The following is a 12,227-nucleotide window of genomic DNA, read 5'->3' on the forward strand; positions in this document are numbered from 1 at the left end:
CTGGCTCAACCTTTTTTAATACAAAACTAACAGCTCCTGCAAATGATCCATCCATCCTTGCTTCCATGTCTCTGGTCTCTCACTCTGGGTCAGCAAGGCAGGTGGCTTCCTTATTCATGTTTCCCTGCACTGCTTCACCCTCAATGCCCTACATCAAGTCCTCTGCAAGTTCAGGCCCCTCTCTCTCTGCAACCCCCTCCTCTCTCTCTCACACCCCCTCTTTCTCTCCCTCTCTCTATCTCTCAACCCTCTCTTTCTTTTTCACACCTGAGACAATGATTGCCCACTAGAGAGCTCTACACTGGGCAAACAAGGGGCAAATTAGAAACTTTTAATGCCCTTTAATTTTTTTTTGGGGGGGTGGGTTACAGTTTTCCATTGATCTTGGGGGGGGGGGGGGTTGTTGCCAAATACAGCTCCTCAACAAGGGCACTGGAGACCCTAGATACGCCACTGTATGTAAAGTCTGCTATTTGATCACAATAATATAACAAACATGCATTTTTATATACACTATAACATTCTAATCAATTGTTCATTTCATCAACAGGGAAGTGTCACTGAGGAGGAGCCAGGTTGCAGCCAGGAGCCTGGGGAGCCTGTGGAGCCTGAGGAGCCTGCGGAACTCTTTCCACCACCACCTCCTCCTGCCAAACGGAGGCAAAAGAGGAAGCACGTGGATGACATCACCGACGAGTTTATCCAGGAGGCCACCATAGCCCTACGTCGGAAACCGGAGGCCAATGAGTCCTTCGGGAATATGACTGCCAAAATCCTGGATAAGGTGGACCCCAGGCAGTGTCAGTATGCCAGAAAAATTATTCTGGATGTGCTGCAAAACGCTGAAAACGGCATACTTACTGAGCACAGCCATGCATGCCAGGAGCACCCGTGCCCTCCACCTCCACCTCCACCTCCACCTCCACAACACCCACCACCTCGCCAAATGCCACATGGCCAGTGGCAATATGGCCAGCAGGATCCAAACCTGCCCTCATGGCAACCTGATTACAGTTACCAGCAACTTTAATTTGTGTAACCCCCTATTATTTATTTTACCCCTGTTTGCCAGTTTCTAGTTTAATTTTGTCCAAATGGACCTTTTTTATGTTTAGTTTATTATACGGAAAGTATTGATGTTTGCTTTGTTTTTTTTTTGCTGAGATCCAAAAAATAAAGAAAATGAAAATAAAAAATGGCCTATCTGAATTTGTTAACATGTTTAATATTGTGCATAACCTGAAAAATATGTTTTAGACATTAATTCATAAAAGAATAAAGGGTCATATCAATAGTTAGATCTTTGGTGTGAAAATACAAAAATAATGGTGAAGAGTTCAAATTATTTAATTCTAAAATTTGATAGAACAGATAGAATAGACAAACATTATCTTCATCATAACAGAACACATGCCTTTTTATTAGAAAAGTATGGCATTATGAGCAGCATCTTCCTTCTTCTCACATTTATCAAGATGAGCATGTGCTCCGCATTTCACCTATTTCTTGGACTTCCGCGAGCCGAAAGTTCTTTCTGAATAAAATGTTGAGTTTACTAGAGAAAATTCTTCCGGGAACTCATTTGGTTTGATCATGCGTGTTGGGATTTGTAGCTGTGTGTCGGCAGAATTGCGTACTGACAGGCGAACAATCGTCCGTTCTGGTGTCGGCATACAAATATTTTCATGTTTGCAAGAAAGACTTTTGTCCGCGGATTGTGCGCAGACATCTGTCGGAGGCACCATACTAACACGCGTACAATCGGCAGATCCTTCGTCCACCGACGTTTGTATGCCGACGATCGGTACGTGTGTACGGGGCTTTAGAATCACGCCCCTAGGGACACACACAGCCCCTCCCTCTCAAATAAAGTTAACCCCTTCACTACCAGTGTATTTTTACAGTAACAGTGCATATATATAGCACTGATTACTGTAGAAATGTCACTGGTAACCCCAAAAGTGTCAAAAATGTCAGTCAAGGGTCCGATCTGTCCGCCGCAATGTCGCAGTACCACAAAAAAAATCGCAGATCGCCGCCATTACGCGTTAAAAAAAAACAACAAAAATGACAAAAATCTTTCCCTTAGTCAGTAAACGCAATAACTTTTGCGCAAACCAATCAAAATACGCTTTTTGCGATTTTTTTTACCAAACATAGGTAGCATAAAACAAATTGGCCGAAAATGTTAAAAAATTTTGATTTTTACATTTTTTTGGGGGGGAATTTCATATAAAAAAAAGGGAAAAATATTGCTATTTTTGCAAAATTGACGCTCTTTTTTTGTTTATAGCACGTGATAAAAAAATCGCACAGGTGATCAAATACCGCCAAAAGAAAGCTCTGTTTGTGGGAAAAAAAGGACGCCAAATTTGTTTAGGTACAGCGTCGCACGACCGCGCAATTGTCTGTTAAAGTCACGCAGTGCCGAATTGCAAAATACCCCCTGGTCGTTTAGCAGCCAAATCCTCCGGGGCTTAAGTGGTTAAAAGGTGTATCTCACACGTACCGATACAGACTATGCTGTAATTTAATTTTTTTCACCCCAAAAGGGTGTATATTGAATAGCGGAATAGAAAACTTTTATAAAACGGTGTATCTCACACGTACAAACACAGACTAGGCCCCGATTACAATTTTTTGTACCCTAAAGGGAGGATGAGGATGAGGAAGAGGAGTAGGAGGAGTTCGGAACAGGAGGCAAACTGAAGCACCCTGCAATCCTCGGCGGTGGAAAGAGATGCGCCAAACAAATTTAAAATGTATATCTCACACGTACCGATACAGACTATGCGTAATTTAATTTTTTTCACCCCAAAAGGGTGTATATTGAATAGCGGAATAGAAAAAAATGTATAAAACGGTGTATCTCACACATACAAACCCAGACTAGGCCCCGATTACAATTTTTTGTACCCTAAAGGCAGGATGAGGATGAGGAGTAGGAGGAGTTCGGAACAGGAGGCAAACTGAAGCACCCTGCAATCCTCGGCGGTGGAAGATGTGCCCAAAAAATTTGAAAGGTGTATCTCACATGTACCGATACAAACTATGCCGCAATTAAATTTTTTTTACCCCAAAAGGGTGTAGATTGAATAGCGGAATAGAAAATATGATATAAAAAGGTGTATCTCACACGTACAAACCTAGACTAAGCCCAGATTACAATTTTTTTGTACCCTAAAGGCAGGATGAGGATGAGGAAGAGGAGTAGGAGGAGTTCAGAACAGGAGGCAAACAGAAGCGCCCTGCAATCCTTGGCGGTGGAAGATGCGCCCAAAAAATTTGAAAGGTGTATCTCACACGTATCGATACAGACTATGCCGCAATTTAATTTTTTTTACCCCAAAAGGGTGTAGATTGAATAGCGGAATAGAAAAAGTATATAAAATTGGTGATTTTTTAATAGCACATGTGAACACAGCAGTGTCTTATGTTTTATGTCACTGTCAGCAGCAGGCTATGAAGGGAAAAAAAAAATTCCCCTTTAAATTTGTAATTTTTAAATAGCAGATTAGTACAGACAATGCCGCAATTACATTTTTTTTTACCCCAAAAGGGTGTGTATTGAATAGCGGAATAGAAAAAAGTATATAAAATTGGTGATTTTTCAATAGCACATGTGAACACAGCAGTGTCTTATGTTTTATGTCACGGTCAGCAGCAGGTTATGAAGGGAAAAAAAAAAAAATCCCCTTTAAATTTGAAATTTTTAAATAGCAGATTAGTACAGACTATGCCACAATTTAATTTTGTTTACCCCAAAAGGGTGTATATTGAATAGTGGAATAAAAAAAAAGTATATAAAATTGGTGATTTTTCAATAGCACATGTGAACACAGCAGTGTCTTATGTTTTATGTCACGGTCAGCAGCAGGCTATGAAGGGAAAAAAAAAATTCCCCTTTAACTTTGTAATTTTTAAATAGCAGATTAGAACAGCAATCTGTAGTAAAATATAGCTGAACGCTGCACACAACAGACTGATAAAAATATATTTTTTTCTCCCTCCTCCCTCTCCTCCTCAGTGGGCTCAAGTGAGGGTAAAAAGATTGTTCACTGCACCACCCCCCACACAGCAAAATCGATGTAGATCGCTAACGGACGATTGTTCTGTCCTGTGTCTCCTATCTGTCCCTGCCTACTCTCTCCAGCCTGTCCCAAAAATGCTCAAATATCTTTCCCTGCCTACACTCCGACCTGCGACCTCATGTGGCTGCACCATTAGGATCCCCTTTGGTGAATTATCAGGAGTTTAAACAGGAAGAATCTGCTCCACCTGGGTTATTGGAGGGTGCCCAGGCACACCTGGGACACCCTGTGTGCAGGCCTACGCTAGTGTTTAACACTGCAAAGCTGGAAGTAGTATACACTTCTTTACCATTTCCATAAGTCTTAAAGCTGATGTTTAGCAAACAAATATTTAGTGCAGATGTGCCTGTCTATTTCCTGACAAGAAGAGGACAGGCATCCCTGCTGTCAAGATTTCTCCAGGATCCAGTTGCCTGCACATCGCGATGCATACTTTATTACAGGAGGCGGATCACACCTTACTTTTATCCAAGGATTTATGAAAAATTATCCAAAGATCCCAGTTAAGAAGGCTTTTGTGCAATATACACTCAAGGCGCAAACAATCTGGCATTGTGGTGAGTGGGGAACCAAGAGGGGTCACCTATCACCTTGGAGCACTTCTGATTATTTCTGCACTTGAGCACTTTATTTGGATCACGTTATAAGGACTTTTTTAAATCAATTGTATTATTTATAAAATCATGTCACATTTTAACACATTTGTTTTATGCTAGCGCTGCTTAATTTTGGTTTTAATAGATTATAACAGCAATCTGTAGTAAAATATAGCTGAACGCTGCACACAACAGACTGATAAAAATATATTTTTTTCTCCCTCCTCCTCAGTGGGCTCAAGTGAGGGCAAAAAGATCGTTCACTGCACCATTCCCCACACAGCAAAATCGATGTAGATCGCTAACGGACGATTGTTCTGTCCTGTGTCTCCTATCTGTCCCTGCCTACTCTCTCCAGCCTGTCCCTAAAATGCTCAAATATCTTTCCCTGCCTACACTCCGACCTGTCCCTGCATTCTTTTTGGGCACAATGTTGTTTTTCCCTGTCTGTCCCTAATCAGCAGCAGCCAGCACCGTTATGATGTGTGCTCTCTCCCTACACTACAGCAGACTGACGCACCGCGCTGTGTCTCTCGAGCTTATAAAGACCTGGGTCACATGCTTCAGCTGGCCAATCACAGCTACTAATACATTAGTAGGCATGGCTGGGATGGCTTAAGGCACACCAGTTAAATGCTTGTTGATTGGCTGTTGAAAGTCCGCCATTAAAAGCGCGCCATTACATACAAAACAGGAAATAAAATTACCGAACACGGATTTTAAACCCGAACATACAGTAAAGTTTTCGGGTCCGTGTCCGGGTAGCAAAAATCCAATTATCCGGTACGGACCCAAATTATACAGTCCGTGTTCGCTCAACACTACTCGTGTTACAAAAATAGGGCATTTTTAAAAACAAGATAATACAAGACACCTGTGTCCTAAAATATAACTCCTACCTAAAACAGTCTTTTATCTCACTAAAATCAACAACAAATACTGAATTTGATATGTGATGTTTACTTATGTCTTTCATAATGACATTTAAAGAGGTCGCAGCATTTTAAAAGAGTACCCAGCCTAAACCTCATTTGCCACATAGTTGCCCAACCAAACAGTGCATTGAGGTTGGCTTGTAAATTGGAGACATCCTGTACGAAAGTTATTCAACTGCATAGTTTTGTGTCACCTGCAAAGACTGAAATGGTACTTTTAATCCCATGCCTTATATCATTTAAAAATTTGTTAAAAAGTAAGGGTCCCAACATCATTTATCTTTACCCAGCTGTATAACAGTGTAAAGAGGCAATCCCCTTGATAACTACTGTTAATATAGATTAATAGTATATATATATTGTGACAGGAAGTCAGGTAAATCTGGGAATGTAGTCACTGAGAGGAGACACATTCCCACCTGCTTTGAAAAGTTCACTAATTATTATAGGGTGTCGGCTGCCAAAGGCAGCAGGAAGGTGTAAAGAAGTTGAAAGGCCTTCAGCTGTTCAGAATGAGGAGATCAAGGCCTCTATAATTTGTCCAGAGAAAATCTATTGAGTGCTGCCTCCTGTCGCCGTGTGGGCTGGGAGAGGAAGGCAGACAAACGGCTGCATCCTGACGCCATGTGGGTAGAGGACAGTCCTGTGTGCCCCCTGAAAGCTGTGAGCATGGGGAAGACCTCCTGAAGCGGTGTGCGCTCAGGAGGGTAAAAAAACGAGTGAAGACGTCTCAAAGGTGAGAAGACGAAGTGTTTCTGTGTGAAAGAAAACAAATGGACATGTTCAATGGACAATGTTTGTGCTGTGTGAAAAGCAAACAAATGGACATTTGAGTGTCTGCTGTAGGATCAGCAGTGTCGGCCCAACAGTAGGTTGGGAAGACTTCTTAGGTAGGTTCCAGCGTGAGAAGGTAGCCGCCCACAGAGGCAAGGATTTATTTTGTCTTTTATTTTATTTTGATGTTTTGACGCTTGCAATTGTGTGAAGTAAATTGCATGAATAAATCAGTCTTGTTTTCAACCTCTGCTCGGCTATCTCTCTGTGAAAACGCACCCCCAAAGGGGTCATCCACGCCTACCACCGAGCTAATCCCTTACATATGGTGGAGGTATGCAGTGGGCAGAAGCGAAGATCCCTGCAAGGAAGTGCAAATGTTTGATGAACTTTATCTGGTGCATGAGATTGCACAATCTATGTGTGCAGGAGAGAAGATCCTGACAGAAAAAAAAAAGTGTTTTAAAGAGACAGGGGTCTCAAAATTTTTTGATGAACTTTGTTGTGTCTGGTGCAAGTGACTGCACAAACTGTGTGTGCAGGAAAAGAGATCTTGCAAGAGAGAGAAAAACTACATGTGTTAAAGAGACAGTGGTCTGAAAATTTTTTGCTGGACTGTGAAAAATTTGTTTGTGGAGTTATTGAAGATGGGGCGTTCAAAACGCCTGAAGAATGCAAAGATAGATGAAATGAGAGACCGGATTCTATGGATGGAGGGGATGTTACCGTCTGAACCAGCCCCATCCATGCCTAAAGAGAGTCTACTAAAGAGGAAGGTTGTTGTCCCTAGCAACACTGATGAAACTGCTATGGAGACGCAGTGTGCTCAGATGAAAAGTAAACCCAAAATGGGGGAGATGCTGAAACAACGGAGCTTTGCAGCTCAACAAAAGGATCACCAAGAGAGCATGGCAGGCTGGAAACAGAGACGCCAGCAGCCAATGGAGGCCATCGGTTTGGAGGAAACCGAGTATGTGTGCAGGGCTGAGTTGGATGCCTTGCAACGGAAAATGGAAGAAAAGGAACAAGCCGTGGAATTGCTTAAGATGGAGCATAGAAACTTGCAGGAAACGAATTAACTACTCAAGTCTCATGTGTCACAGTGGGAAGAAACCACTGCTCTTCTTTTGGTCGAGTTGCAAAAATGTCAAGACACTATAAAGGAGAAAGATACCATCCTCATGGAAAAGGAAATTGAAATTCAGACTTTGCAGAAGCAAAGCATGTGTGAAATGTTGGAGTTGCGTAATCAGCTGGAAAAAAGTCTTCAGTGTTTGGAAGTTACAAAACTAGACCTGCAGGAGTCGCAGGAACAGAATGTCGCTCTGAAAACGACATTGTCTCTCAGCGACAACGAGAAAAGTGAAAGAGAGGCTAAATTACTGAGTACTGTGTATGAGCTCACCACTTTGAGCAATGTGGTAGATGAATTACGTGCAGACTGTGAAAGTTGGAAAGGTGAAGCCCAACGTTTCCAGCAGCAGTTAAAGGAGAAAGAAGCCTGTGTGGCAGAATTACGGTCTCATTCCCAGAAGCTAGCCAATGAGGTGAAAGCTCTTATGCAGGGAAAAGGAGATTGTGAACATAAGAGGGAAAAAGTAGAGGCACAGCTTCTGGAATCGCAAGTCAAGGTGTCAGAAGGTGACCGATTGTGTGCTAAGCTGTCAGAGAAGGCAAACCGATTGCAGGTTGAGTTGGACAGTGTCACAAATCAGCTTTCTCAAGCAGACAGCAAATCTAGAGAAATTGCGGAAGATTTTTCTATCTTGGAATCGCAGCTGCAAGACACGCAGGAACTCTTACAGGAAGAGAGGTGTCAAAGGCTGAGTTTTAGCACAAAGCTCAAACAAATGGAAGATGAGAAAAATGGCTTCCTGGAACAATTAAAAGAGGAGGCGGAAGCAAAGAAAAACCTATCAGAGCAAGTCGCAACATTGCAAGCTCAGATAGCGGATATGAAAAAACGCATGGAAGAAAGCGTTGGTTCATTACAGTGTGTTGAAGATGTGAAAAAGAAGTTTGATCAGATGCTTGGTGAAGAGAAGACTGTGTCTGCAAAATATGCAGAAGAACGCGCCCGTGCAGAAACGGAGGTGCGTGATAACGAGAGCAAAGCCCTGTTCTTGGCTCGCTCTTTGGAGGAAGCTCTAGAGTGTAAGGTTGAACTAGAAAGAGTTAACCAACAGCTGTGTACAGAAATGGAAGATTTGGTCAGCTCCAAGGATGATGTTGTGAAAAGAGTTCAGGAGCTAGAAAAGTCTAAGCGAGCCTTAGAACAGCAAGTAGAAGAGATGAAGATTCCGTTGCAGGAACTGGAAGAGGAATTCCAGGCAACAGAGGATCTGTCCCAAAGAGGGGATAGTGTGCCTGATGCAGTTTTTAAAAGGATCAGTGTTTTGGGGTCTGTCCTGAGTGAGCCTCAGAAATGTGATGACATGTGGCTTGAATCACCCCTGTGGAATAAACCGTTCCTTCAAAAACTTCAGCAAACAAAGGAGCTGTGTAAGAAATGTGATGTTTTCTCAGTTCAGGCTGAAAACCTAGTGGAGAAAACTAAAGCGGAGAAAACTAAAGCAAGTGATATAAATCTGGGAGAAAAAAGCAAACGCCACCTAGTGGAGAAAACTAAGGCTGTTGATGAAAACGTGAAGCAAATTAAGTTCAAGTGCCTTTCAGGGAGTGTTTCCAAAATGGAACTGGTGAAAGACGGGTGGCAGAAGTTTGATCGTGATCTTGAGATGCATTCCATGTGGAATTCAGATAGAGAAAAGGAACTAGGTGACTTTGAGCGGTCAAATAGTTCAGCAGAAAGTGCATTGAAGAAACCTGTAAAAGAATGTGTTGCAGTTCCATGCTTCTTCACTGATGCAGAGAGGAGGTCTATAATGGATACCACCCAGATCGCTGGGTTCAACTGTGTTGTTGCCTTTGACCCCTATGTTGGTGGAAGGAAAGTTGATGATGTTCTGGTTGGCTTCTTCTGTGAAGAGTTTGGCAAGAAATATAAACTCAATATCAAATCAAATAGTAGGCCTTTACTGCGACTCGCTCAGGAGGGCGAAAAGTTTAAGAAGTTGATGAGTGCAAATGCTTCAGATCTGCCTATGAATATGAAATGTTTGAATGATATTGATATCTCTGGGAAAAGGAACAGGGGTCACTTTGAAGAAATGTGTGACAGCCTGTTGTCTCAATTGGAAAATCCTCTGCACAGCATCTTAGAGCAAGAAAAGCTCAAGAAGGAAGATCATTCCCTTTTACAACAAAAAGTCAATGATTGTGTACAGCTGTATGGAGAGGCAACTCAAGTCACAGAGGGATGTCAAGAGTCCCTACTTGGAACAAAGCTTAGTGAAGCAAAGGTTCTCAAAGTTTTGTGGAAAACATTTATGGATTGCAGAGAGAGGCGTCTTAAGAATGTTGAAGACATTAAGACTAGCCCAATTGAGTTGCCTATGGATCACGGTCCTCCATGGTGGATTGGACAGACGGTTATGAGGGACAAGCTGTCTGACATTTATGAGAAAGCTGTCAATGAAGATGACAGAAACGAGAAGGAGCAAAATGATGCCAAAAATGCAGTTGAAGAATGTGTATATGAGATGAGAGACAAACTGTGTGGCATTTATGAGAAATCCGTCAATGAAGATGACAAAACAGTTTCATCCGGAAGCTTGAGGATAATAGGAGGCTTATCAGTGAGTCAGCAGTGCCTGACACATGCGTGCCTGGAAATATGTGTCCCAACCCTAGGGTTGAAACAAGAGGGGGGGGTATGTGACAGGAAGTCAGGTAAATCTGGGAATGTAGTCACTGAGAGGAGACACATTCCCACCTGCTTTGAAAAGTTCACTAATTATTATAGGGTGTCGGCTGCCAAAGGCAGCAGGAAGGTGTAAAGAAGTTGAAAGGCCTTCAGCTGTTCAGAATGAGGAGATCAAGGCCTCTATAATTTGTCCAGAGAAAATCTATTGAGTGCTGCCTCCTGTCGCCGTGTGGGCTGGGAGAGGAAGGCAGACAAACGGCTGCATCCTGACGCCATGTGGGTAGAGGACAGTCCTGTGTGCCCCCTGAAAGCTGTGAGCATGGGGAAGACCTCCTGAAGCGGTGTGCGCTCAGGAGGGTAAAAAAACGAGTGAAGACGTCTCAAAGGTGAGAAGACGAAGTGTTTCTGTGTGAAAGAAAACAAATGGACATGTTCAATGGACAATGTTTGTGCTGTGTGAAAAGCAAACAAATGGACATTTGAGTGTCTGCTGTAGGATCAGCAGTGTCGGCCCAACAGTAGGTTGGGAAGACTTCTTAGGTAGGTTCCAGCGTGAGAAGGTAGCCGCCCACAGAGGCAAGGATTTATTTTGTCTTTTATTTTATTTTGATGTTTTGACGCTTGCAATTGTGTGAAGTAAATTGCATGAATAAATCAGTCTTGTTTTCAACCTCTGCTCGGCTATCTCTCTGTGAAAACGCACCCCCAAAGGGGTCATCCACGCCTACCACCGAGCTAATCCCTTACAATATATATATATATATATATATATATATATATATATATATATATATATTTCCTGGCTCTGCGTCATGCCATCAGACTACGGGTCAACTCCGCCCCTCTGACCCCCATAGGACATCACTGAAATAGCATAAAAGGCAGGCAGTACCTGGTGGCGGTGTTCTTTTTTCATCCTTGCTCCGGACACACCTTGAAAAAAAAAAAATGTTATCCTTCCTTGTGGCCTTCCCAGGTTCAGCCTCTCCTGGGTAAGAAGACCCCCTCTTATGGGCTGTAAATCTCCCTCGATGGTAGGTTCCCCTTGGTGCTGGGGGTAAGTTACATTACAGTATAAATTGCTGCATTTCATACTGATACCATTACTTGACAGTCAAATCTGCCACAGAGGCCGTATTCCAGTGGAGGTTCTTTCCACGCTGTTGTTACAGTATGAATGTTGATAATAAAGCTGGCTGGCAATTTTTTTGCTGTATTTTTCTCCCCTTAAACAGGCTTGCTGGCTCTTGTAGTTCACTAGAGATGGTGGTTTTGGATGCTCCAGTGTGGGGGAGGGGGCCAGCCCAGGCTTCCTCTGATCACTATGGAGCTTTTGGTTAATCTGTGGAGGCAGTCTGCAGGTGCAGCTGGCTTCCTTTTCCTCTGTGGCCATACACTGTGTGTAACTGGGTCTCTGCTGCCCTTACTGTGAGTACATGCACATCCTGGTCTACTTTGCCTGTGTTGAAGCTGGGGTATTTTTGTCTAAAGCTGCCACCAGCCTCAAAGCACTGAAGATTTTTTTTGGGAAGGAATGCGCTTTTGTTTTTCTTTATCTTTTTTTGGAAAAAAAAAAAAAAAAGAGAGCAATGTAGGTGGCCAGGACGGAATAAATTTTCGTCAGTTGATCATTCCAAATAGATCTGATCGAGTGCGGAGCCACAATGTAGTGGGGATGAATGCGAACTAAGCACCCTGCAACTTTGATTTTAATTCCCCAGGAGATCACATACTGAAATATTGACACGGCTGTGAATGCTGTCACTTGGCGAATGCTTCACATCATCTTATCGCTAATTTGGAGGATGTGTCAGCAATACCTTAAGGAGGTAGTCCAAGGATCTTCTTCTCATTGTGCTGGGAGGATACGTTGCCAGGTAGGAGAATGTGTCAATGCCTTAATGGGATAGTCAGAGGTACTCCTGTCCACTATTTGTAGCCTCAAAGTTGCTGTGAACACTGGATATAGTTACCATTCCCAAGTGTTTGTGTATAGCTTGCGCTGCTTTACAATACTGTTGCTACCTGCCGCAGAGACAACAAGGTTACTTCTGTTTTTAGGCGA

Source organism: Pelophylax lessonae (genome assembly GCF_965119305.1).
Source record: "Pelophylax lessonae genome assembly, chromosome: 3".
Taxonomy (NCBI): Eukaryota; Metazoa; Chordata; class Amphibia; order Anura; family Ranidae; genus Pelophylax; species Pelophylax lessonae.